The sequence below is a fragment of the Melanaphis sacchari genome, unplaced genomic scaffold, assembly GCF_002803265.2.
Source record: "Melanaphis sacchari strain LSU unplaced genomic scaffold, SCAv2.0 Contig65_pilon_pilon, whole genome shotgun sequence".
NCBI classification, from domain to species: Eukaryota; Metazoa; Arthropoda; class Insecta; order Hemiptera; family Aphididae; genus Melanaphis; species Melanaphis sacchari.
This window is the reverse complement of record NW_020271469.1, coordinates 922,563-949,637: the sequence shown is the minus strand read 5'-3', so window position 1 is coordinate 949,637 and position 27,075 is coordinate 922,563. Positions and strand designations below refer to the sequence as shown.

Genomic DNA, 27,075 nt, shown 5'->3' with positions numbered 1-27,075 from the left:
GGAAAAATGTATAATTAGTTATTGACTGATTTCCTTTAAATTATGTTATCTGTTCATAATTATTTTATCAATTCAAAGTTAGTTAAATTAATCTTATCTAATTTAATTTTAGTAGATCATTCATTGACATCATAATTAAAGGCAGATAATAGATAACATTGATGCCAAAAACTAGTTACTTATATATTATTTGATTTACCTATTCATGTCCCACAATTATAATTTTTTTAATTTTCTTAACATTGGGTGTATCTAGAAACATAATTATTTTTATAACTAAATTATTTAAATCGTGTTTAATTTATATGAGTATAATTAATATTATTAAAATATCTTACTGAAAAAAGTATAGTTAATAATTTTATTTATTTTTATTTAATGGTAGATTGAAAGCTAAACAAAAATAGCTATTTTTTAATAATAATAATAAAAAAATAAAATAAGTCTCTAAATTAAATTAATTATACAATTATATCGGTAATATACAAAAATAATACCTATTGGTTATTATATATTTTTTTAATTATTAGGTGAAAAATAAAATTGCTTATTAGGTACTCGTTTAACGTATAATTATTGGTACGTTAAAAGTAAATTTATTTGTTTATAACTATTAATTACTGGGTATATAAAATGTTATAATAGCTACAAATCTATAAAAATTTGCTATGCACGAGTAGTTACAATAAAAATTTGATATAAAAAATAGCCAATAACTAGTAATTACATTTTATAAAATCTAATCATTTCTTCAATCAGACCTATTTTTGTCTAATTACGTAATATGGTCTTGAACGTGGTTTAAATTTCTGTGGTATAAATTAATAACACTGTCTCTGTTTTCAGTATAGTATATTCTATAATGCATATATTATTATTATCATTATTAATAATATTTTCTTACCCTCGCAATTTCCATATGGTAACGTGCGAATGTGCCATACATTTTGTCGTTGTATTGGTGGTGATGGTAGGGAGGAAACCGACCCTTTGTCAAGTCCCGGGGGGGTACTTTTGAAATAATGCAAATTGTTAAGGTAGTACATCCTTCATACTCGCTATCCTTCTTCGTCTCTCCTCATATTTAAATTATATATTATTTTTATTTTATACCTCAATCGAATAGCTACCGAAAGTTTTCTGTTAACCGGAAACAAAAAGTCAAGTGTATATAGGCATATAATAATTGATATTTGGTTCATTAATTGTTAAAATATGATAACATCTTTATTCATGGATCAGTTTATTATAAAACTAATAATATGTATGTGAAAATTTGACATTTTCACGTTTAAATCATTAGTCCCTAGATATTGTAGTTATAATTTCAAATACGTTTAAAAGCTTTAAAATGTATTTATTCGAATGAAAATAACTTTTAATGAATACAATTTATAAAATTGATGTGAATTAACAAGGGAATATTATTTTAATTTTAATTATTAAACTAAGTTTTCGTTATGCTAAATTCTTGTAAACTGAGTTTATAATAATACGTATATTTGAAGTTAAATTTTATTTGTTTCATCATTAAAAACTACTTCATTAGTGAAGATCAAATTTTGTCATGTTGAAAAGACTTAGGTTTCTAACTTAGACAAAAATTTATCTAAATTGTACAAGTATTAACTATGATAGCTTATATTTATTAAAAGTACAATAGAAATTAAGAATCATATTTTTATATTTTAGTGTAAAATAATTTTATGAACAACACAAAATATTTAAGTGTTCACTACTACAATAAAAATATTGGTTTCAAAGCCTAAATAATATCAAAACTATATCATATTTAACTTTATAATTTCATTGGTTTTAGTCAAAGCTCATAGAAGTAAGTAAATAATAATTTATGATATTTTATACTACATTCAGTTTTGTGTTGATCACTAGGTTCTATCTTATAATAAATATATTATTATTTAAATATTATTATAAATAATCATGACACACACATACACACACACACACACACACACACACACACACATAAATGAAAATCAATATTTATTTTAAATAAGCATATTTATATAATATATATAGATCAATACATAAATATTATTGCCCGCATGACGTATTAATGTTATTTTATTGTTATTTTCAATGATTGTGTACTTCGACATAAATGCGGAGGTCTATAACCTGCAGTTATACGTCATGTATATTGTATATCCATTAAATGACGGCCGTACAAGTTGTTTCACTTTTTTATATGACATAGTTTTTATTTTTTTCTCATAGACCCCAATTAACTTTATAGTTTAAATTGTACCGATAAAATATATTATATAATTTATGTTCAACCCAACTATCTTATAAGTTTTGAAATATAATATCTTTGGTTTACCTGCCATTGAAATGTATATGTCCAATTCACTCAAAAAATTGTGTGAACACGTAATATAATAATAGTCATACTGCAGAACTCTTTTATCTTTATATGGAGTTTATGATGTACCTCGCCGTCCATCATTATACTAACTATATCACCTGCTGCAGTGTATGCAGTATCTCAAATAAATAATACATTTTTTCGGTATTTGTTAAAAATTAAATATACATTTATAAAAAGTTTCCTTGTTCAGACTACTTGAACTCGATATAATACGTAGTATATAACGATATGATTCAACTAGTATAAACTTGCAGGTGTATGTATGTTACATGATGTTATAATTTTATAATATTTAGGCTGTGTAATTTCAATGTCTAATAGATCTATTTCAAATTTCCTTTATGTATAGGTAGTAGGTTCCTACTAGTAAAATATCGTCTTCGTCTCCGCTCTCAAAAATTACAAGAAGAGTTTCTTTTCAAAAATAATATAATAATACACACACGTTGTGTTTTGTTCCCAAACTAAATAGCAGATTTTGTCACAGTCCAATGGTTTCGTACATTATTATTATGCAAATTAACCAATAGGCGCGCGTAAGCATATTATAAGCCTCGTCGCTATTGCTTTTGTTGCCAATGTCGCTTGTGTTTGTTATATATGATGAGGAATACTAAAGTGCGGGAGAATAGCCAGATGGTTGATCCAATAATGGACCAGTGATTTTGTGTCTACATGATAATCGAACTTGAGTTACTTGAGCGAGAATGATAATGATTTCAAGACCTTATATCGGCTATATCATATATAAATAGGTATATAAATAAATGTGGAAATGTAAATCATGTTCACTGAACCTACTCATCTGATTATTATAATATTTTTTAACTAAAAAAGTATAATGCGGAGTAAGTTTTAAGTCTATTTTTAATTTTATAATTTAACGAAAAATTGAGTTATTATTAGAAATCAGTATTTAAGTGAGTAGTTGATTAAATATAACAATTCAAAACCTTTTTGTTTTTTTTTAGTTTGCACTATTAAAACTTAATGAGTCGTTGGTTTTTGGTCTAGAATGAAATAAAATTAAAATTTGGGTTGTTCAACAAAAAAAAAAGAAAAAGAAAAATAATTTTAAATATGCTGCTGTAAAATGATCAAAAAAAGCAACGTTGGATAAGACAATAGTGTAAAGTTGATATGTGACAAAAATAATCAATACACAAAATCAGAAAACCAAAAATTTAATATTATTTATCCACTGACATTAGGCAACCAACTTTGATACGAAAACATTTTGTACGGCCATCGAAGTGCACAGGTATAGCTTATTAAATATATTCCAGCATAGCCACCGTGTTGATGTTTCAGGAAGACTGAAATTCTCGCATGTTCGTGTGATTTAAAACTTTGAATTCATCAATTGAAAATATTAAAATTGGCTGCCATAATGTTATAAATATTATTTATAACTTATCCATCACCAACAGCACACAAGTATTAATATAATATTATTTTAATAAGTGTACCGTCACAGTGCAGCTAATTATTTAAATATATTTTGGTTTTAGAAATCATTTCTCTCAGCGTCATCCTCTACCACGCGTGCACATTAAATAAAACCAAAAAGAGAAAAAAACCCTCGACGTTTTTACCGGATTGGAGCAGTATAATGGCCTTTTGGCCTCGTAAATCACAAACAGCGGTGGAACGGCGGAGAGTGCTTTGGCGACAACAATTGTGTGTACACGCGAGGCCGGAAAAGGATATCCTCGGATACACGAATTCTATGGGTAGGCAATGGTCCTCAAAGGTGAGGGGAGACTACAATTTAATTTTTATCACTGATATGTGAGTGTGTGTGTGAGGTTACAGTATTCGGGAGTCACGGAACGGCCATGGTGACCTGCTGTTGGCCGAAAAGCCACTACCATGGTCACTATAAACATTTGGTGGAGATAAAAATAATAATAAATTCCCAAAAAGCAATTTGCTGCAAATCGAAATGGACAACGGTGCCGCATCTTTTCACCCATTCGCTATCCTTTTTTTTTTTGTTTTGTTTTTGTTGTCCTGGAGATTATCTTACATGATACCGATGGACTATGTACGCGAGGGTCCATTATACGCCGGTGGTCAATATATTATCAAAAGTGAAATTATTTTGGTGAAAAATATTTGTTTGTGAAATATTATTTTATAGAAATATGAATTTTGTTGAAAGAAGTAGTTATACATTTAATGAGTATTTAATACAAATAAATAACTATAAGAAACAAAAGTATGCATTTATATAGTTAGTTAAAGTGATAAAAGGACTTCTTTTCATATAATAAATCATACATTTTTTTTTTTTTATTAAAAGCATATGAAAAAATACTAATTTTTACATTAAGAATTGGTGTTTAATTTTTTATTTCATGCTATAAAACATTTAATTATTTAGTAAAAATATTACAGATATTATTAAAGTTCGATAAATATTACAAAAAAAAGAAAACAACAGAATATTTTTAAGTAAAAAAATGAAAGAGAATTATATTATAATATATGTAATAGTAGATATCTGGCATTTTAAAATAATATAATTTTATTAATAATAATGTTGTTTAAGTGTAAATATTATCATGTGATGTTAACATACATAATGTTTTTGATTATGCTAGAAAAATATAGTAGCGCTGTCTTAAAAACATAAACTCTTATTAGTTATTATATGGTTTATAGTTTAATACATAGTTTTAGCCCTCTAGGGAAACATACAACTTTTAAACCGCATCCATTTGCATTTAATATAGTTTCTAAATTTGAACATGAGAAAAATAAACATTAAAAAAAAAAAAAAAAAAACATGACAAATATTAAAGAATTATAATTTTTTATTACAAGGAATTATATAACTACGTGCTGAAAGTAATTAATCAATGTTTTAATTATAATTGAATTTACAGAGCTGCACTATACTACCAGTAATCATTATTATTTATGATAAGTGAAAATTATAGTTTTTAGTTTTCATGATTCCCTTTTTTTTTATACAGTTTGATTTCAGTAACAAAAAAAAATCTATCCACTTGTATTATACATAATGTTTACATGGTATTTTTTTTATCCCCGTTATTGTGTACATTTTTTGTATAATATATTATCGTATACTGCAATTTGTAAATAATTGTTATTATTTGTAAAGTTAAAATTCACACTTTCAAACATGATAAAAAGGTAGCGTTTTTTATGTCAACAATTAGTGCTAAGTGTTTTTCTCGTGTCCTGCAATATTTCAATCCTATTATAGTTATTGATAATAGAGTTTTTGTGCAATCGATATTAGTGACACAATTTACACTATTTTCAAAAGGACATCACGTCTAGTGCGTGTTACTATTATATATATATTGTTAACGTGACAGCAGACCAAACGTCACTATTTTGTTGTACGAGGGTAAAATATAATATAAATGTAATAATAGAGATGTCGATTTGCCGGATGATTTGTCAGTATGGAGTTTTATCGTCATAAAATAATGACGATGGCTAGCGACCAAACGAACGACCGACCAACCAGGTTTCTAATCGCGAACGGCACGTGACTACGAGAGAGAAAAAAAAATTCTAAATAATTGTTGGGGAGAAAACCCAGAAACTTTTCACTGCTGCTCGAAAGAATGGCCATGGGTGGGCGAGTGGTGGCCAACAGGTTAACGTTAACGTTTGCCACCGAAAATATAAAATTAGAACACGATTTGGCGGCAAAACAATAGTGCGCTAATGACTTACACATAATAAACTGCGTCGCACACGGATATATAATATATATATATATTAATGTACCACTGTTGATTTGAACGAACACAGACACGCCATTTGCGAATCCAAAGGGGATGGACACAATAGCTAGGTCGCACACTCGCGCGCACGACAATGTTTTCTGCAGTGAGTCATATAAGGTTTTTTTCTGTTCTACTTAAATACAATGGAAACAAAAAGTCCCCTCGTTTTCGACATACATTATATATATAAATGTAAAAACATGCGTTACAGCAGGCAATTGCAACTGCTGCTGAAGCCAGCCGCCTCTGTCGGATTTCACGAAATACGTAGCGGGGTCGACAAAAATTATCCACTCTTCCGATCCGTCCTGGAAATCGTGCTGCGGGTCTCGGAGGCTGCGGTCTCCAGACAGCACGCGCTCAACTTTGCCATAGCTCGGCCAGGACCCGACGAATACGCAAAACTTTACTACTATTATTTGACTAAAGTGCCAACGGCGGCGAGTTTATTCTATAATGCGTACAATTATTGTGGTGACGGTAACCGCGACGCGACGGTCCCCGTCGTTCTTCGGCGTTTACGACTAAGAACCACGACGGATAGCGCCTTCTATTCACTATCATTATTAATATTATTAATTACCTATGTCGGTCTCTGAACACGCAGAGATAATAATATCTATTGAGTATTACTGATATTACATCATCACGTGATATCGTGCGACATGTGTATGTATGAAAACGATAATATTATATCTTTACCTCTTTTAGGTGTCTCATGATGAGTACGATTGTGACGTTTTATAGGTACTATTTATAAGTAAATAATACTAATATCATGATATTCATGCATTTGTATTATCTCTAGATATGATGAAGAGGAAACTAAAATCGAAAATAAGTACATTTTTTTAATTTATTTGTTAATGTTTAAACAGCGATGTTTTAAATTCTAAGCGATGCACCATGTGGGTTTTTAAAATTTTTAATCATCTGTTGGAGCAGCAAAAATACAAAAATCTTCAATACCTACATTTTTTGGCAAAAATATCTAATAGAAATTTAGTTGGTACTTCCAAACAAAAAAAGTAAAAACAACATTTTGAAATTATTACGCAAAACAGATTTTGACAAAATCGAATTTCTTATTTTGCTGCAATTCAAAAACAAATAACTGTAGGATACTTGAAATTTTCACTTAAGTTTATTTTTTCATAATATTGTACGCGAAAAATGTCAAAGTAGTTTGGTTTTTTTTTTATAAATATTTTAAATTTTCTATTATATTTTTTTAGTTTTTTCTACAAATGTTAATAACAATTTTTCCCTCGATAAAAAGCTTGAAAATTTTATTAAAAATGCCTCATAATTAATAGTTCATGCTGAAACTAAAAAATAAAAAAACAATTTTTTTATATAGATATTTAAACGGTGAAATATTTTTTGGGTTTATGCTAATTTTGTCTGGAATTTTATTGGTTATGAGATGACGTGCTAGACAATATTATACTATAATTTATAAAATTTATTTTTAAAAAGTTAAATTCATCTTATTAACTAAAATATATTGCTACTATTCATATTATTATTGTACAGTTTTGCAATTTTGTTTTTAATTGCCTTCAAACAAAAATGAAATACTTTATTATAAGTTTAACTTGATTTTTTTAAACGAACTATTGCGATTACTAAAATATAATAAATGTATTTTGTCTTTAACAAACGTTTGAGTTAAAATATAGGTTTGGTATTATTTTATCATGCTACGTGTGTCATTAAATTTAATTCAGCAAACTTAAGACAATCACCATATAAATAATGACGTACATAGTCAACAATAAATATGCTCGTGAATGAAAATATGCCATATATTTTAATTTTAATTAAAAATCAGTCCGCAAGCATTTAGACGTTCGGTAACTGTTGAGTAAATTAAATACATTTTGCTTGGCGTTTAATTTATCTTAGTTGTTTCCTTATTTGGTATTTATGGTTTGGTAAAAAGTAATTTAAAAATAATAGATCTTTTACGTGTGTCTGCTACTTTAGTTATTTGCCATATCTATCTATATAAAAATGTATAAAATATTAAAATGTCTAATTGCATTCGGGAATATTTTTATTCAGGCACGCAATAAATTGTTATTCACTCACCTGGTCTTAATAATATTGTTGTCCAGGGACTCTTTAAGTGGTCATGCAAAACAATAATAATAATTCATTCGGCCTAACAAAACGGAAAAGCCTGGAAGAGGCAGCATCTTTGCGAGTGATAACTACACAAACGACTAAATAAATTATAGCCTAAGTTTTAGTCTAAGTGCTGTTTAAAACTTTCTTGGTCATTCCGTACATACAAATGTAAATACAATACTTTTATTGTATTATAAAATGAAATTATGATATTACGAAGATTGCAAAATCATTTTTATATAGTAGTTTGTATCGTTAAATATTTCATAAATTTGTTAAGAACTCACTTTAAAAACTGAATTTTCAAGAATACCTATAATTTTTGTTAACCATTTCAGTATGATAGGAAATTTTTTTTTTTTTTTTCTGTAACAATATATTTTAATAAACATATTTATAGTCCTTACGTACCTACTTACCTATATATATAAATAAATATATTTAGATTAGCGCGTTAAATTCACGGTAAAAATTGTGTTTAATTACTGATGCAGTTTTTCTTTTTGCTTTTAAGTTTTAATACATTATTTTATGTTTCAAATATTTTTTCACGTTAAACTATTTTTTATATCCTTAAGCTATAAAAATCACGCTCATCTCTGATTACACTGTCCAAAAACGAATCGCAAGCCGAAAATTTATGCAAATGCAATAATAATAAAAAAAGGGGGGAAATTACTGTATAGAAACGCAAATTGTTCCAATTAATTACACCTCGAGACTGCTAACGAAACATCTTCTTTTCTTTGCATTATATTATTATTATTATTTCCTCGCTTATTTTTTCCTCTCTTTTTTACGACTATACAACCGTTGCTCACCCAAGTTCTTGTTACGAATACCGTAAAGGCATTAAATTTCGAAAACAATGACGTTAATTCGCGGCACCACCGAGTAGTAATCGCCTATCTCTCTGCCCGCCGTTTTATCACTGTTTTAACAGCTTTTCGCCAGATTCGTAAAAGGACCTGCACAGAGTAGACATATCGTATAATATATACTACACCAGTAGTACTCTTTGCCTCCTCTCGTTTTTGGAAACATCAAATGGTATCGTGGACGCCGGTCGGAAAGTCGACCGGATTATATGTATAAACATAATAAATATACACACACACATATACACTCATGTACATATTACTAACTATTTATGTATGGCGAGCTTTCGGCACGAGACACGGGAAAAGGGGTGCACGGGAGAAATGAATGGACGAAACAATTGTGCTCGTTGTTCACAAACGGCCGAGGACTATATATTATAGTATAATATGTATGTATAAACAGATTTACGGGCGATGCGTAGTTATAGTAATAATATATGTATATTGTATAGTGTATTATATATCATTATTATTATATATGCGGTGAACCGAAAAAAATACTATACATTGTGTTGACCCAAATGTCCAAATATAATATTATTTCAATATATATATATATATATATATATAGCGTGTATAATAAAAATTTGAGACACTCAAATGCTATTTTTTTTTTATTTTACCGAAACAAAATTATTATGCTTTGGTAGATATTAATATTTATTGGGTTATCGCTTCTCGGCTTCTGTATGAATACGGAATAAAAAAATTTTGCTCAAGATCTGAAATAATTACTATCGATAATAATGCGTGTTGATGGATATTCTACTGGCTTTTGATTCGATTAAAAATTTATTTTGAACCTGCTGATATTTAATAATACTGAGTATTATTCAATCATCAGTTAATTTTATGACTTTGTCTAATGCTTATCTCGTTGAATCGTTTATGTCTAAAATTTGAAATTTTTTGTCTTTGCTTAGTATTATTATTTGTCTTCGCTTTAGCGTTGACCTTTATCAATCATGCAAGCCATTTAAAAATAAATATTTATTGCTAATGTTATAAGTTATAAGTAATTTTTATATTTAAATATAATTAAAAAGTGTTTAAAAAACAAATCAAATAGGTAAAACACTAATTCAAAATAAACATATTATTTATTATATCCATTATCCATTCATATCTATGTAATGTTCGTATTATAAATTCTTATACTACCTTAAACGAAAAACTTGTTTATTACTATATTTTATAAATTAATAAAATATATAGAAACTAATAATATAACAATTACAAAAAATTGATCAACAATTTTCTTAGTTTTTAAAATAGTGTGTTGTAGTCTATTATAATAATAAGGTTTAATTTGCTTGTATCTTTGTAGTTTTTTAAAACTATTCATTATAATATACTTGTAAATGTAAATTATATTTCTCAATTTGTGAAAGTATTTCATTACGAAAATATGGCAAAAATAATTTATATAATTTTAACATGGAATTAAAGCCAGAATGACGAGTATGCAAGGATAATATAAAAGTATACAATAATGATGACTGATGAGAGAGTATACTCTTCTTTTGATATATCAATTCGTGCATACCTATTCAATTAAACGCAAAAAGCGTATAGTATGAGTGATGATCTTCGTAATAATGCCAATTGTATCTACCTACCTATTATTTTTTTTTAACTAGAAATAATATAATATTGCATTTTGTGAACTCTGTGAACGGCATAACTTTTATAAGTGAATTGTTGCGGTTTGTAACTTAAGACTACTTAAATATTTTACTACCTGTAATATTATTAAAATTTGTACTTTTGCATTAAAATACATTTTTTATAATTAGTACGAATTCATTAAAAATTAATACAACAGAATTAGAAAAAAAGTTTAAAAATATTATTTTTTTATGCACCTGTATGAATAATTTTAATTATTATTCCTATAACTCCTGTATTAAAATATTATTAAACCTTGTTCCATTGTTATATTTTAATCATAAGAATATATCCTAATTAATAGACATAATATTCATCGATGTTGTTTTAGATAAGAACATATATATCGAATATATTTTGTCATTGAGTAAGTTACTGCAATCATTATAGTAAATTGTATATGTGTTAAATTTTAATTCAATGATAAATTATTACATATGAAAAACGTTATGTGTGATGAAATTCCGTCAGTTCATGTTACTAATAGCACGTATAATATATCAATTTATTTTATTGTTTATTATAATATAGTAGGTGAATATAGTTTTATTTACATATTCATCAAAATTATGGCTTTAAACGCTCATAATAATTTATGTTTAATTTTTATTTCTTATTTCAATAATAATAACAGCGTACAAGGAACCTTGTTTAAAATTTTGTAGTATGTCTATAAATAGCTTAAATGACCCCTCTCCCAATACCAATTAAATTCACTTTTTTCCTAGAAAAGATAAATAAGTTAAAAATCTAGGTATTTTTATTGTTTCAAAAAATGATGATAGTACAAAATAAAAAACACACATATTGTACAATTAATACATCCATCGTTTCACTTGAGAGGACGTCGTACACGTTTATAGTGTCTTTGTCTTTCAAACGTAGGACATACGTAAAAAACTTATCTATGTTCTTTCGTCAGCTGTTAACGATATTTTGATTTTTAATTGATTAATGAGCGTTTTCAAATACTAATATTTTATATACTCATAACTCACTCTTAAAAATTAAAATATTGTAAAACCATTGAGAGAGCTCAGATCATTTTTTTACTTAAAAGTTTAATTATTAAACAATTTACTCTAATAGTCTAATATCAAAACTAAAAGTACACTATTTAAAGTTGAAACTGGTAAATAAATATTTGCCATGTCGTACGAGTGTAAGACAAAGACAACACATGCGGGTACGACGTTCTCTTAAAATCTAAAATATGTTTGTAATATTTAATTTTATTAAAAATAAAGATTTGCAAATTAAAAAAATCGTGATTAAGTACTCTACAAAAGAACACGCTATATTCAAATAAACAGTAAACGTTAACATCCTAGATAATTATTATTCTAGTAAAGCCACGGTTACGTGTTAGTCGTAAAACCGTTCAAAAACAATTTTTATATTCTTATATAAATGGTAGTAAAATTTAAATAAAAATGATTTTGTTTTTTTAACCGTGCTCATTTGTTTAGTGAAATCAAAATTACATTTACGTAAAAATATATATATTTTTATTATTATTATAAATCGCATGGATTGGAATATAAATGATTTTATTGTAAAATTTCCAAACATAATTATATTATAAAATGTTTTTAATTTTTATAGACCAAATACAGATGTTGGATTATTCGAAATATTATTCTCAGTCAAGTCGTATTCCGTAAACTTTCCCTTAGCACTTATTGATGTTTTGAGTAGTCTATATGTATATTATATTATAAACTCGCATGTAACATGTACAATTGAATTCCCAACAGTATAATTCAGTCGAAATAATTATTTTAAGATTCAATGACGACGAGTTCCAATGTAAATAAGTCGTAATTGCATAAAGGTATATATATTAGAACGTTATTAATACATCACATAATTACACATCATATTATTAGTACTACTTGCAATCAGGAGTTTATGACGGACGTCGGGCTGCAATCTACAACAATTTATCTCTTGGCTCGCAACGATAATTAGCCGTAAACAATTGTTGCTAAAGCGTTTCGTGAATTTCAAGAATCACATACGTAGGTGCATGCGACAGCATACGAAATACCTAGTAATCTCTTCGATTGCGTATAACTCTTTCTCTCTCTGTTACTCCTCGTAATACAACACACAATTCTTGTTTGCTCATTTAATATGCACTGTTTAAAACCTTTACCGCCTCGTGTTCATTAAAAGCTCATCATGACTTAGATGCCTTTACCATCTCCCTGACGCGCGCTCTCTCTCTCTCTCTCTCTCCTTTATGTGTAAATACGTATATATATATATACAAACACACACACCTATATATCTTTTTCGCACTCTCACTCTCTTTCATTCTCGATCGGTATCACCCCACATCACTCTAAATCCATTACCAGTCGACATAGTTTGTCACTTCGAACGCCCAAAGTTAGCTAGCACAAATGTATTGCCGATCTTAATGGCCACTTACTGCAATGGCCATCTGTAGGTTAATCAATTGAATATTTGAGTACTTTGAAAAGCAATCGTATAGTTATTAAAGACCTTTTTGGGTATCCATCGGGTACCATTTTATCTTTATTTATATTTCGCAGTAGATCCAGTCTTAAGCCTATAAATGATGTTTGCTACTGAAATAGACAGTATTTTTAAACTCAATTACCGACTTTATTGTAAAAGATAATCGATATTTCGCACTTTATTAACACTTGAAATACATTAACCGGCTATATTGTATAACTAATATATGTTTAAACCTATATTTTAGTTATGTTAATTGATTCAATTATCTATATTAACTGTAATATCACAAAAAAAAAGAAAAGTCAACATGTTTTTAAACAGAATTATAGGTACAATTTATTCTACATAGAAAACTAAAACAGGTATAAAGAATTAACATGTTCAATCAAATTTCATAAATCCTAAAATTATTTGAAAAAAGTTATTCAATAGAAATTTTTTGATAAAAAATTAAGGGATTAAATTATTCACTTTATATTCTAGACATAGTTGTACCTATTTAGTACCTTATACCAGGTAGACATGTAGTTTAGTTTTGTCATTCAAATGCCATAGGACAAGAAGTTCGTTTTTATATTTACTGGTTTAGAAGACGTGTACGTGTTACTCATAAATCATAATATATTATAATACTATAAGCGTTCTTCGCGATAAAATATATAAAAAAACACGTTGGGTGGTTTCTGTTTTTTATGATAATAATAATAATAATAATAATTATTATTATTATTATATTATAAAAGACCAGGTTGGAATAATGTGGAGACTATGGCTCTGCGTGACGACAATAACAGTGCCGCAACAGCAGCAATAGCACAAGCAGCAGTTGTCGTTGTACCATAACGTCCATAACGGTCCTCGCTATATCCCCTAGTTGGTTCTTTGTACAATTAACGAACTCTCGTTAATGAGTCTTTTTTTCATTTCCCCCCACGCTATAACTTTCAAGCAACGATACCTACCGAATACTTTGACAACAACTCGAGCGTAAACTGTATACTGTGTAACTGTAATATAGTGTATGCTAAAGCTAAAGCAATACAAACGAAAAGTGGAGCGTTATGGAGGTGACGGCAAAGGGGATGGAGGTAGTTGTTTTTATTTGGGAAGGGATGACTTGGTGGTGTTGAGTAGTATACAATTTCGAAAAAGTTTAGCCTCATCACGTCTCGTTCTCCTTTAATAACAAAGCTTTCCTTAAATACAATTTTCGCCACCGGTCGGAGGCAGTGATTTCTGGATCATTTAATAATTTTGTACGTTACCTGTAACAAATAAAAACAAAAACATTAAAACTTTTTATTTATTAATAAATTACACGACTATTAAAAATTACATTCTAGTTAACGTAAATGTACTTAAAAATAATCACGATACTACGATCGTTTTTATAACACTCAAACGCAAATGCAATTTGAAAATTAAATTTATTTTCAATATCTTTGTTTTAAAACATTTGGCGAAAGAACTTCAAAACATAATAATTTTGTTAATTCTCCGAAAATTCAGAATTCTCGTAAATATCAATTAATTGTATGAAAAATTACTTTGTACAGCGTACAGTTGTATACTATAACTGCGAATTTCAGGGACACTATAATTACTTATTTTATTAACATACAATTCAAGCAACGAAATGCAACTTTTTATAATGATACTATATAATAAAAGTAAAATATACATTTATATTTAAATAAAAATCTTTTGTATGTACTATCTACGATATTTAATGACACGATAATATTCTCAAGATTTATTTTTTGAATAATTTTCAAAAAATTTTTAAAACTGATAAATGAGAAGGTATACTATATTACTATAATTATACAAAATATGAATTATTTAATAACTAATTTTTGACATTGTTTAAATTTTGAAATATTGAAATCTTTTTATATTTATCAAATATTCTGTATTTTATATATTACACAAGAAAATGTTTGCATATTCTGTTTTTTTAAATTATTAATAACATAGTTATGTAAATTATTTAATACTTTATAAATAACCAAAGAAATAATAATTAGGTACAAAATTTATTTAGACAAAATTCAGGATGTTATTTTTATTCGTTTCCGATGCTTTGATCATTACATTTATATTTTTGTAATTTTAAATTATATATTTATATGATTAAAATACGCCATAAACTCATAACATTCATAATAAATATTTTTTTTAATATTACAATTATTTTATTTATTTTTTATACTTGTATGTAATGCGATCATTATTTTAAAAGATAAATTAAAAATAAAATAAGATACCTATGCTTTTTAAAATTAATTTCTTTAAACGTATTTGTTTATTCTTGACTTCCCAATGATGGGATTTTAATTTAATTTCAATACTCAGACATTTGATAATTTGATACATTTTTATTTGAAAACTTATTTATCTATTAAATCAGAGGTTCCCAAACTGTGGGTCGCGATTATACTTTTGGTGGGTCGCGCTATTTTTTTAAATAATACAAAAATATAATCATTTATTACTTTTCGTTGATGTTCAAAGTTCAAATTCAGTTTTATCGTCAATCCTTATCTGTGAGTATAATATATTATACTTATTATACTTTTTTTTCGTAATTACATAAAATTTAATAAAATAGTTTAATTTTCTGTTGTATGGTAAAAAAAAAAAAAGGTCATTCATTGATATTGTGGGTCGCCATATTTTAAAAAATTTTCAAAATGGGTCGTACAATAAAAAGTTTGGGAACCTCTGTATTAAACTATTTAAAAAAAAAAAAAAAAAAAATGAAATTGAAATAATTTTTTTTCGACCTAAATCAATGTATTCAATAACACACATTTCTCGTTAAAAATTGCACTGTCGTTATGTTAACGTTGAATTGGATAACTTTGTCAGGATTGTACTTTGTAGCAAAATAAATAGAGTTTTAAAAACTTTGTTTACTAATTTTAACGGCGTTGTTTTGACTGGAAATTACTTTTGAGTTACAACCAATGAAAAATAATTCAAAAACGAGGGTTTGTTTATTTTTACCTAACCTGTAGATTTTGATTGAAAAAATAAAATATTATTACCACGTTAATCAAAGTATTTTATGTTGTGGTAAAAATGGTAAACCAGACATGTATAAAAGAAACGTGTGTGTGTGTGTGGATAGTACATATACAACAGATGGTTTTTGGGACTAGAAAAATGTATACAAAGAGACGGAGTGAGATTTATGCGGCGCGTGTGCATCTAATAAAACATGGTAGGATTAAGTGATCACTCAAAACGTAAAATTGGAAAAAACTGTTATTTGTCGGGAGTACCTACATACAACATAATATTCATAAATCTATTTAGTCTTATAGTAGAGATAGTACGACATCAATACGACCGGCAGGCGACGACTATGTAGTATGTAGTGAGTACGGACTATAACCACTTAAAAGGTGAGGTACTTGAACTCTTTCACGGTGGGAGGGCCACGTGTGAGCAACCCGAAGGGCACGGACCAAAAGTCAGCAACGGGGGAAAAGAAAAAAACCGTACAAATGCTGTAAATTTGACTTGTGAACACATTCACTTTCTTTCTTTCTTTTATTAAAAATGTTGAATGCATAAAAGGTACTTGTAAAATATAAGGCAAGTTTTATTTGAAAAAAAAAAAAGTCATAAAAACGTCTAATTAAAGTTAAGCTACAAACAATGAATGTCTCTCGACTTGTAGTAGGTAGACAGTTGTCAAGTTTTTGGATTGGATCCAGTAGCTTTGGATGACAAGAAAATATCACTATACTTACTAAAATATATGGTCCAAGTTGTTTATTGGATTTTAATGAGCTGAACACGATGGATACTGAGTATTTGTATACTTGTATATGATATACATATCATATTATAAAATATTACAATAATAATCGTTTAATCAATATTGGTTACGTTAGGATGTTAGGTGAATTTGAGTTGACAAAGATTCTATTTTCAATCATTATAAGCTTTTGATTTCCAGCTTACACTGAATCTAGGAATTTTATCATCAGTGGATTTTAATAATAAAAAATTATGTTATACGTATGTACCTGTGTAGTTAAATCGACTTAGTGCAATTATGTTAAGTAACTTGTAATTAATTGTTACTTCTGTTACTATTGATAGTAATTTCTTTAATTTTCTGAATTTCGTCACATTAAATACTGACTACCGAGCTACACGAATTCGTTCATTTGGAAAATGCTGTATTGTTTATCAGTTCTCGGTTTTACAATACCCTTTGTTGTATTCTAGTTTTCAGGCTGTGAGTATTCATACATTGAAACGTATGAGAGATATTTTTCTTTAATATTTCTTTTTGAGTAATGGTTTGACGTTGATTTCAGTTTCATTGCTTATCCTATTTAAATTTTATCAAAAGGAATTAAATTAATGAAATCATTGCGTGTAAGTTACGTATCATAGGTGATACTACAATAGTAGTTAGTGTGTACGCAATTAATATCCATATTTTTCATTATCTGTCAAGAATTATATTACTATGTTTACTAATATATTTTCATTCAACCCCTAAAAAGTCCAAAACAAACAACTTAGGGGTGAGTGTACGGTTTTACTACATATCACTTTGTAGTTATTTATCGTGCCATTTCTGTTACTACGTCATAATTTTTGTAAATCATTTGATTTATTATTTATTAATTCGTTTCGAACTTTAAGAGCTAGCATTATGATTCTTAATTTATGATAAATTATTAAAGATTATACATTTTACGAGATTAGAACTAAAATAAAATGTAATAACTTTTAAAATAACAAATAACTATTTCGTAATATTAAGCTTATAGAAAATTGGCAACAGTTACTGAAAAATATGTTTTAAAAATAAGATTTCAAACTAATTTTATTTGTTCCATTTTATCTGTGCCATTTTGTTAATTAAAATGAAACATCGCACTCTTGGCAAAAGTGCAATTTGCCGAATTCTCATATTATATCGACGAAATACGATATGAAATCGTTACAGTTATTATATTTAAAACTTGACATTGCTTTTCAACAACATAACCATGTTTTTAAATCTATATTTTTAGGTAGTCTGCATAAACATTAAACAATAACGATAAAATGTCGACGACGCGCCATCGTTGTGGCTTTTATAGTGGTGGCGCCCACTTCGGACGCGTGCCAAGACGACTAAAAAATGAATTTTCTCTTCATAAAATGTCTGACCAAATTATTTTATTCATTTTTGTATACTTCGTTGGTTTTTCTGACTTTTGTATGTTGTTTTCAATAACCGTATTGATCGATGTATTTATTGCTTGCGTGTCATTAACGTATATTATATTATTATGCGATAGTAAGGAAAAACCGTTTTTAATAAATTAAGAAGTTTATTGTTTCAATATAGTTAATCTTTCATAACTTTTTAATATCTATAATCTATAGATATTTTTAAGTTGTTTTTATTTTATCATCAACGAATAAAATTAACTCATTCAATTCTAATTTAATTTCAATGATTAAAAAGCTAAATAAACTTTTGATTTTAAAAAGGTAAATCATGTATCATATTTTTAACTATTTTAAATATCTAAATATTTGTATTTACTGTATACATCCAAATTGTTCTAGTATAGCATTAATAATTAAAAATTGAATAATGTGATATTACTGTTAGATAACTAGCACATAAAATTATATTTTTCCATATTTTTATAAATGTCAAGTTATTAAAACTTTAAATTTTTTTCTGTGTTGTATAAATTAATTTCTCTATATATATAAAAAAAATATAAAACATAATAAATCATTAAAAAATAGTTTACATATACAACATAAACTTTTATTTAAAAACAAAATATTGTTCGGGTTTTTAAATACCTATATTAAAATAAAAAATATATGTGGAAAAAGTAAACTCTTAACGGTTTTTGTTTAGTTTTTAATTGATTATTAAAATACGAAAACATCTATCTTTAATACGGTTTGTATGATATTTTTAAATATAAAAATAATAAACGTTTAAAATAATAATCAATAAACGTTTATAGTGTTCTTTTAGGAAGTATGAAAAATAGTATGATAAAAATACTTTGGGGTTCATTTACGCTAAGTTCTTTTTCTTAAATGTAGCAAAGTCATAAAAATTAAATTATGGGTCACTTTCAAGTTTTCTTTTAGTGCGATTCATTTAACTTCTTACTATCTATTTGCTGTATTGTAACATAATACAGGCTCAAAAACCTATTTTTCATAAATATTATGTGGTACATTTCTATTGACCTGAAACTAGAAATCGTCGTTTTAATGTGTCTCGATCCTTCCTACATTTTCATAATTAATAGATGTGAAAGGTGAGATTTCCTGGGATTAAAACAATGGAAATGGAACTTTTGATTGAAAATACCTGAAGTAGTGTGATTTGCTCTACAATTACTATTTACACGAAACACAGACAAATGTTCAAATTCGTTGAAGTGGGAGTGGGTGCTAATCTCCCAAAAGCCCCCTTCCCCACGGATGTCTACATTTAAATATATCATTGTCTTTTAAAATTATATATATTATAATAATGGTTTTAAATTATTTTATCTGTTTATACATTATATAAATTTTTTTGTAGTTTTAATTACTTCTATTGAAGGTTCCATAAAATCATTTCAGTAATACATTAAAATAAATCATATTATACATAATAATATGATATACCTTACTTTCTTACAACATTATTCATAATTATTTCACGATCTACAAGCGATATTATTATTAACTCTTTATATGGTTTAGAAATTGTAAAAATGCATATCACAATGTGCTAATCCAATACACATAGAATATAAATTGTAAAAAGTTTGGATTCCCGTTTTTAAAATGACACGTCTAGAATACGTGTAAGCATAGGCGTACCCATGATAAATAATGTTGCACTAAAATCTGTTTCCAAAATCTTTATCGCGTACGTCGGAATAGAAATAAGTCCATTTAGTGGTGGAAAAACAAGCGGTTGCACGAGTACAGACACAGTTGACACGTGCGGGTGAGTGCGAGAATCGCTGTAGTAAAAGTAAAAGCAGATAATAATCATGCGCGCACATTAAAGATCATTATTTACTTCTCGCAAGCATAATATTGTATAATATCGAACTCCCAATCTGTACTCCCGACCCGGGAGTATAATTTTTTCCCTCCGAGATCCATTAAAGATATCGTTTCTTGAACTGTGAAACGTGTTAGTTCCGGTTACTATATTGTGCATCGGCTACGCAGAAGTGGAAACATTTTATGTACACACGTACATAATTTTTTGTATGATACAACCAACGACAGGAAAATTGATGTCTTATGTTGATCCTACTCATATAGAGTATTTAGGTAAATGAACATACACTTTAATCGTATTATTAGATGTGTAGTGGGTGTAATAATAATAATAATAATAATAATAATAATAATAATAAAAAACAGGGTAAAAGGAAACACACACTGAAAATGGATTTTCAGAGAAATCGGTTTGAATTTCCACTGGATTTGACGTGAACAAGACGAATTGCAACGATAAATGGCGCGTAGTGCTATAGAATGGAATAATAATAATTTATCTCGGGCGACAGGTAACATTTCAGTACCGTTTACCGTATGTTCTCCGGTAAATAACAATAATTACACATACTATTTTTCAAGTAAAATGTAAAATTCTATGACAATGTTCTTGTTTGCAGTGTTGTAAATAATGACAATTTAACGAATCTAGTCAAATTTAGATAATCACATTTTTTTTTTTTTTATAAAAATAGTGATGTAAAAATAGATTATAAAAACATTTTATTAATAATAGCGATGCGTAAACGTTGTACCCCCGAAATTTTTTCCTCCAAAACGTGATGATAAGCATAAAAAAATTGTTTTATTGGACATATTTTATGCTATTTGTTCAGTATGTGAAATATCCCGTAAAAATTGAGCCTGTATTATGGGATTACGTATGTCACTTATCAAGAAAAATTATGATACGCAGTAATAATGATATATGAAACGAACTTTAATAGAAATGTACCTTATACGGTAACTTGCAATACTAATAATGAGCACGTTAATGATCCTCGTGATTTGAATAATATTGTGAGGATAAATTTTTGAATACGTTGGCAGTTTTAATATTTCCTGTATAAATTAATATCATTTTTTTTTTTTAAATGCCAGTTTTATACATTTCTAAGAAATGTTCTAATATATATATATATACGAGTATATATTTTTAAAATTTTAAAATAATAATTAATATGTCTTTTTGTTATTATAATATATTATCTATAATTTAGTATTGATATGTAAATATCATTAAAAATATAGGTAAATCACGCCTCCTGATAGTTCACATATATTTAACAAATCCCAGTTTCGGTAATTTTGTTCTAAATTAAAAAAATAAAATTATGGAATTAAAACTTTTCAATTACATATACCTATATTATTACTTTTCATAAAAAATATAATTCTTGAAATATTTTAACCAATTATACATGTTTCTGGCGAAAATTAGTTTAATCTGTTAAATATTTATGTTCTAATTAATAATTATATTCTAAGAAATAGATACCAATCCAACATGTATCGCTTTAATTTGTCAATTCTTAGAAACATTTTCGCATACAATGATTTATCATTAAACTATTATTTTAATAATTATTTAATTTGACTTATTCAATCACAAGGTATATTCAGATATTCAGAACCCATTATACAGTAGAAATGAGTAAATTGAAAATTGTACATTGTTGAGACTCTATTCTAAAATAATTATATTACAATTCTATTCAAAATGTTGGCACTGATAAATGTAGTGTAGAGTACATAAAGTCATGTACGTTGTAATCATAACTAATAATAAACATTTTAATGACCCTTGTGATTTGAATAATATTTATCCACGTAATTTGAATAAGCTTGCTTATTATGATAAATATATACAATATAAATTACATTTTAATACGTCGGCAGTTTTGGTTTTTCCTGTAAAAATTATGTTCGTTACAATTTCTGTTACAAATTTAAAAAAAAAAAATGTCAATTTTTAACTATTCTAAAAAATGTTTTTTATAAAAACATCGGTACCTATGCATATTATGACAATTTATTTCGTTTTCATTTTGAAACGAAAATTGTTTTCATATTAATATATGTTTTATGTATTTACAAAATACTAAAACAAAGTACAGTATATTAAGAATACGAAAAATATTAATGAATTTACAAAATTTACTAGATGGATGAGTTTTAAACTAACCAAAATAAAAACTGTTATAGTGAATAATGAATACGTACATATAGAGTTATTGAAGAAAGAAAAATTATACTTGAAGAGTGGAAACTGTAGCAGCAATAAGAACGATAGTACGGAACAGTTTTAGAACAGGATGACGAAGGGTAGTAGTTTGTACGTACTGTGTCAGGTGGAGAGTGGCGAGAGGCGTGAAAGGGACAAAGTCGGTAAACCGAATCGGAAAGTATCGGGGAAAAAGTCGAAAAGGATAAATAATGCTTTACTAGGACAGCGGTATACAGTTCAGTGATAAATATGTATGCGAGAGTGGCGCCACACTGCCCGCCACACAGCCTCTGTCCGCCTACCAAATTGGTTTCCAATTGTATGTGTGGTTACGAGAAAGTCTTTTGATACGGTTTCCGAAAAGGTTTTAAAAACCGCACCGCTACACGTCAAAAATCGGGAATGTCTATTCAGTATTATTAATTTTCTTTTAATATCCATCGAACAACGGACGGCTCGAGCAAACTGAAGTGTATAATTTTAATATTTTCATGAAGTCATCTAATACAACTGGACTTCAACTTGGTGTCTGCTTATTTTTTTTCACCGTATTGCCATCATCCCAATTCGCTGAATCGAATAAAAGAGTAAATCAAGTTTTGTGTGTGTGTACGGTGCAACATGATAACGTAATAGAAACGTTTCCTGCGTTTTCTCGGATTAAAAACTACTTGAAGAAATGCAATTAAAAAAGTTTCACTAGACACGTATATATAATACAGCTGAAGCAGCTACGCTGCGGTGGTAAACCGAACGTGAATTCCTACGAAATTAGTTAAATTTCGTTGCGACCGCAAGCCGCGCGTACGCTTAATAAATAATAATACCATCGGCGTGCCGGCGGTGTCGGGCGTTTTGAGACGTTTTTGTTCGCTTCGCTTCCGATGCGCACGTCAATCAAACAACTATTTTAACGTCTAACCCCAGTGTCCGTTTATGTTAACAGTTTTCACATAGACTATATCGTTATTATAACTATTATTATAACATGCCATTTTTGCGTTGGGCGACTTAACACGTTTCCGGGCTGTTTTCCGGAGTAACGCCTTAAGGTATATAAGCGTTCACCCCCCTCCTCTCACCCGATGTTTGTATACAACGCCTAAGGTATCACCGTAAAGTGCTGTAGTGGTCGCTGTCGGTAAAAATGTATATTTCATTATTACAACGACGATTAAAAACTATGAAAAAAAAAAAAGAATAAGATACACGTGATAAATTGTGCGATTAAAGTTGACGCGTTGTCACGGAACTCCGTAAAAGTAATACATCATATTTTTACTTTGGAACCATTATAACGTGATCTCATCAAAGGAAAATTATAATAAGTATGTTAGTTTTTATTTTTATATAGATGTTAATATAATATAATTTTGTATCGTAAAAAAGATGGCTTATTCGCAAGAACATTTCACGAATTCGTAGTTTTTTGAAATTATTTGTTGTTAAATTATTGTGACAAAGGTCTGAATATCTGCTATATAAATATAAGTGTCATCGACGACCGAAATTTGCAGATGGGTCGGTAAGAAAATATTCGTGACGTTTTCAATGGCAATTATTTATAAATGGATTTCATTATTTCGCCGAAAGTTTAAACGATATCGTGTATTGCGCAACAATATTAATCATATTACAACACGTCTGACATGCGATGGGTCTGTGCGACATAAGTTACATCTCTTACGGTTGTTTTGTTATCCGTGAGAGAAGGGTCGGAGCGGGCAGGTTATGTTATTATTCCTTAACAATATGTCGAAACCGGGTGAATTACTCGTTTACGTCGGTTTCGACCCGAAAATAACATTGGGACCCGTTGTTCGGAGGAAAAACAAGAGGAAAAAGAAAAGAAATAATATGTTCAGACATTCGTTTCAACGCAAAAACCGCGGGGGCGCTGACGCTATGTCGCTCGGCGCCGGAAAAAGGAGCGGACCGCCGCCGCTATACGATTTATCGACTTCATTTGGCACGTTTCCCCGAGTATATACCACGGCCGTTTGTTAGATCTGCAGCACACCCCTCGTCATATCCCAGCCACCGCCGCCGCCGTTGTCGTAGTCAGTTTCGGGTTTTCAATTTACCACTCTACGCGCGTATATTATACATGCGGAAATTTTATTTCTCCTCGGGAATTTTACATTCGGCGCAGTGTATATGTACTATACAGTGGTGTTTATTACTATCTACGTACAATATGTACTCGTATATAATAACAATATCGTATCACGACAACAGTCGTACAGTGTGCGTGACCTTCATATAGGGCGCACAAATTTTCAAAATAAAAATACGGTATAAATGTTGAAATGTCGGTTATCTTTTGCACACGTATTATGGGATCTCATCTCTTCAAAAAATTGAACGGACAAGAATAATTTTCTGCTATTCAAAATTGTATCTATTAGCTATTATCATAACTTGTACTCATTTCTAAGTTTGAGTTGTTGTTTTACGGACCATTACTACGTATTTATTGAACAAAATAAAATTAATTATCACATTAAAGATATCTTATAGGTTGCCTATCTAACGAAGTGCCTATTGAATCAGAGCATTCAAATATAAGATTTAAATTAATTTAACAAAAATCAGTGGAGCGTTTTAGCACCCTACCATAATAGCATGTATATGCTTATATAATATTATGATAAAATCACAATTTTATACTTTATACGGTGCAAGCATACATCGTTATATTACCTAATTTTATTAGCCATGCGCGTCGCCGGCCGCTAAAAACCTCGTGGGGTCTATTAGCAGGCTGTCGTCATCGTTCATCCCTCCGAAGACCGATTGCGCGCAGACATAATAATATTCTGTCGTGTCGGGTGTACAGTGTACACTGTAAAGGTTATCAGTCGGTTCACGGTCGAAGGAACGTTTTTGTTTTTCGTGGGGCGCACTAGCCACTACAACGACGTACACCGATTCGGATGCAATATATATATATATATCATAATATACGTATTAATAATAATATGGCACCTACCTATCGTGTATTTGACCATAATGTTATTACGCCCGAACATAATATATAATAATGTACAGTATGATTCATCTAGTATGCTCACCCTCTCGTCTTTTTCCATTACATTTATTTAAAATTTGAATTTTTAAATTTTTAAATACATCTATTTAAAGACTGTGCTTTCAAATTCTTGAGGTTTTTTGTAATACTTTGTGCGTGTCCTATTGACATACAAACATTTTTTTTTAACTACAACCCCCTTTTTAGCAGTAAAAAGTTTCGAAAATCAGAATAATTTGAATGATTCAACAAATGAAAAATGGTGGTGAGCAAGCTTGGTGGATCACTCTGTATGCATTTTTGGTGACGCTAAATATATTATTCTCGGGATATCGATCACGTTTGTACGCGGTACGTAATAATAATAATAATAATAATAATAATGGACTCTATATATTATTATTATACCTAATAATAGGAGTTACAATATTATCCTTTAGAACATGATACTGCGATGTTCCTCATCGCGGAGAGATATTGAAATATACACCGATGTGACAAGCGTTGCAACACGGGTCGAAAGCGCCACCCGTTCTCGTGGCGATACTATCTCCATTGAAAATTTCTAAATAATATTATAATACAATATTAAACGCCATTATCACTGAATCATTATGAAGTATAGAAGACCATCGTTTATTAATAAATTAAAAATTTATTACAATCTATTCGATATCACAACAGTATTTTGTATGTAAGAGAGAATCTTATAACATATCAAGTATTATATTAAAAAATATTACGGAGAAGTGAAAATATTATCTAAAACTTGTATGGCTAGACTCATAAAATACAATAAGTGGATATTTGAAACCAACGAATTAGCTGTCGGTAAATATATAGTTTAGTTTTTTTTCTTTACATTTTGCTATTTATACTAAAATAATTTATAACTTTATTTACTATATACCACTACTTGCAAGTTAAAAAATAAAAAAAAACCGCAAATTTGATGAATAAATGATCCATCTATGTTAAATTTCTAATCGATATTACATTTTGGTTAAACAATTTGAATCAATTTTACTGTTCCACTTTTCTTTGAAAAAACACATTGTTGAAGTAAATGAAACTAGAATTTTATTACTGTAAATTACGATAATCACGACAGTTTTTAGAATATGATAATATTTTGTACTCGATTAATTTTTTTATGTTATTAATTTTAAATTAACGATAAACATTTAGTAAAAAGTTTTTTGTTTTTATTTTTGCTTTTAATGCAAAGAAGTCACTTTTTAAATATTTTAAAAATAAAATTGAATATTGTAGCTAATTATCATTAAATCTTTCAAAACTTATACTACAATCAAAAACATGATTTAAATAATTTAATTAAAAAAAATATTCCTTTGATTTTTCTATTACTGAGTTTTTTTTAAATTTCATGTTTTAGATCAAGACATTTTTGTAGGCTGTCAACA

At 28.2% G+C, this 27,075-nt stretch overlaps 1 pseudogene; it reads right to left on the bottom strand.

Annotated features, from left to right (window-relative positions):
* The window catches only part of LOC112600504, a 225,553-nt pseudogene that overhangs the window by 31,882 nt on the left and 166,596 nt on the right, over nucleotides 1–27,075 (bottom strand).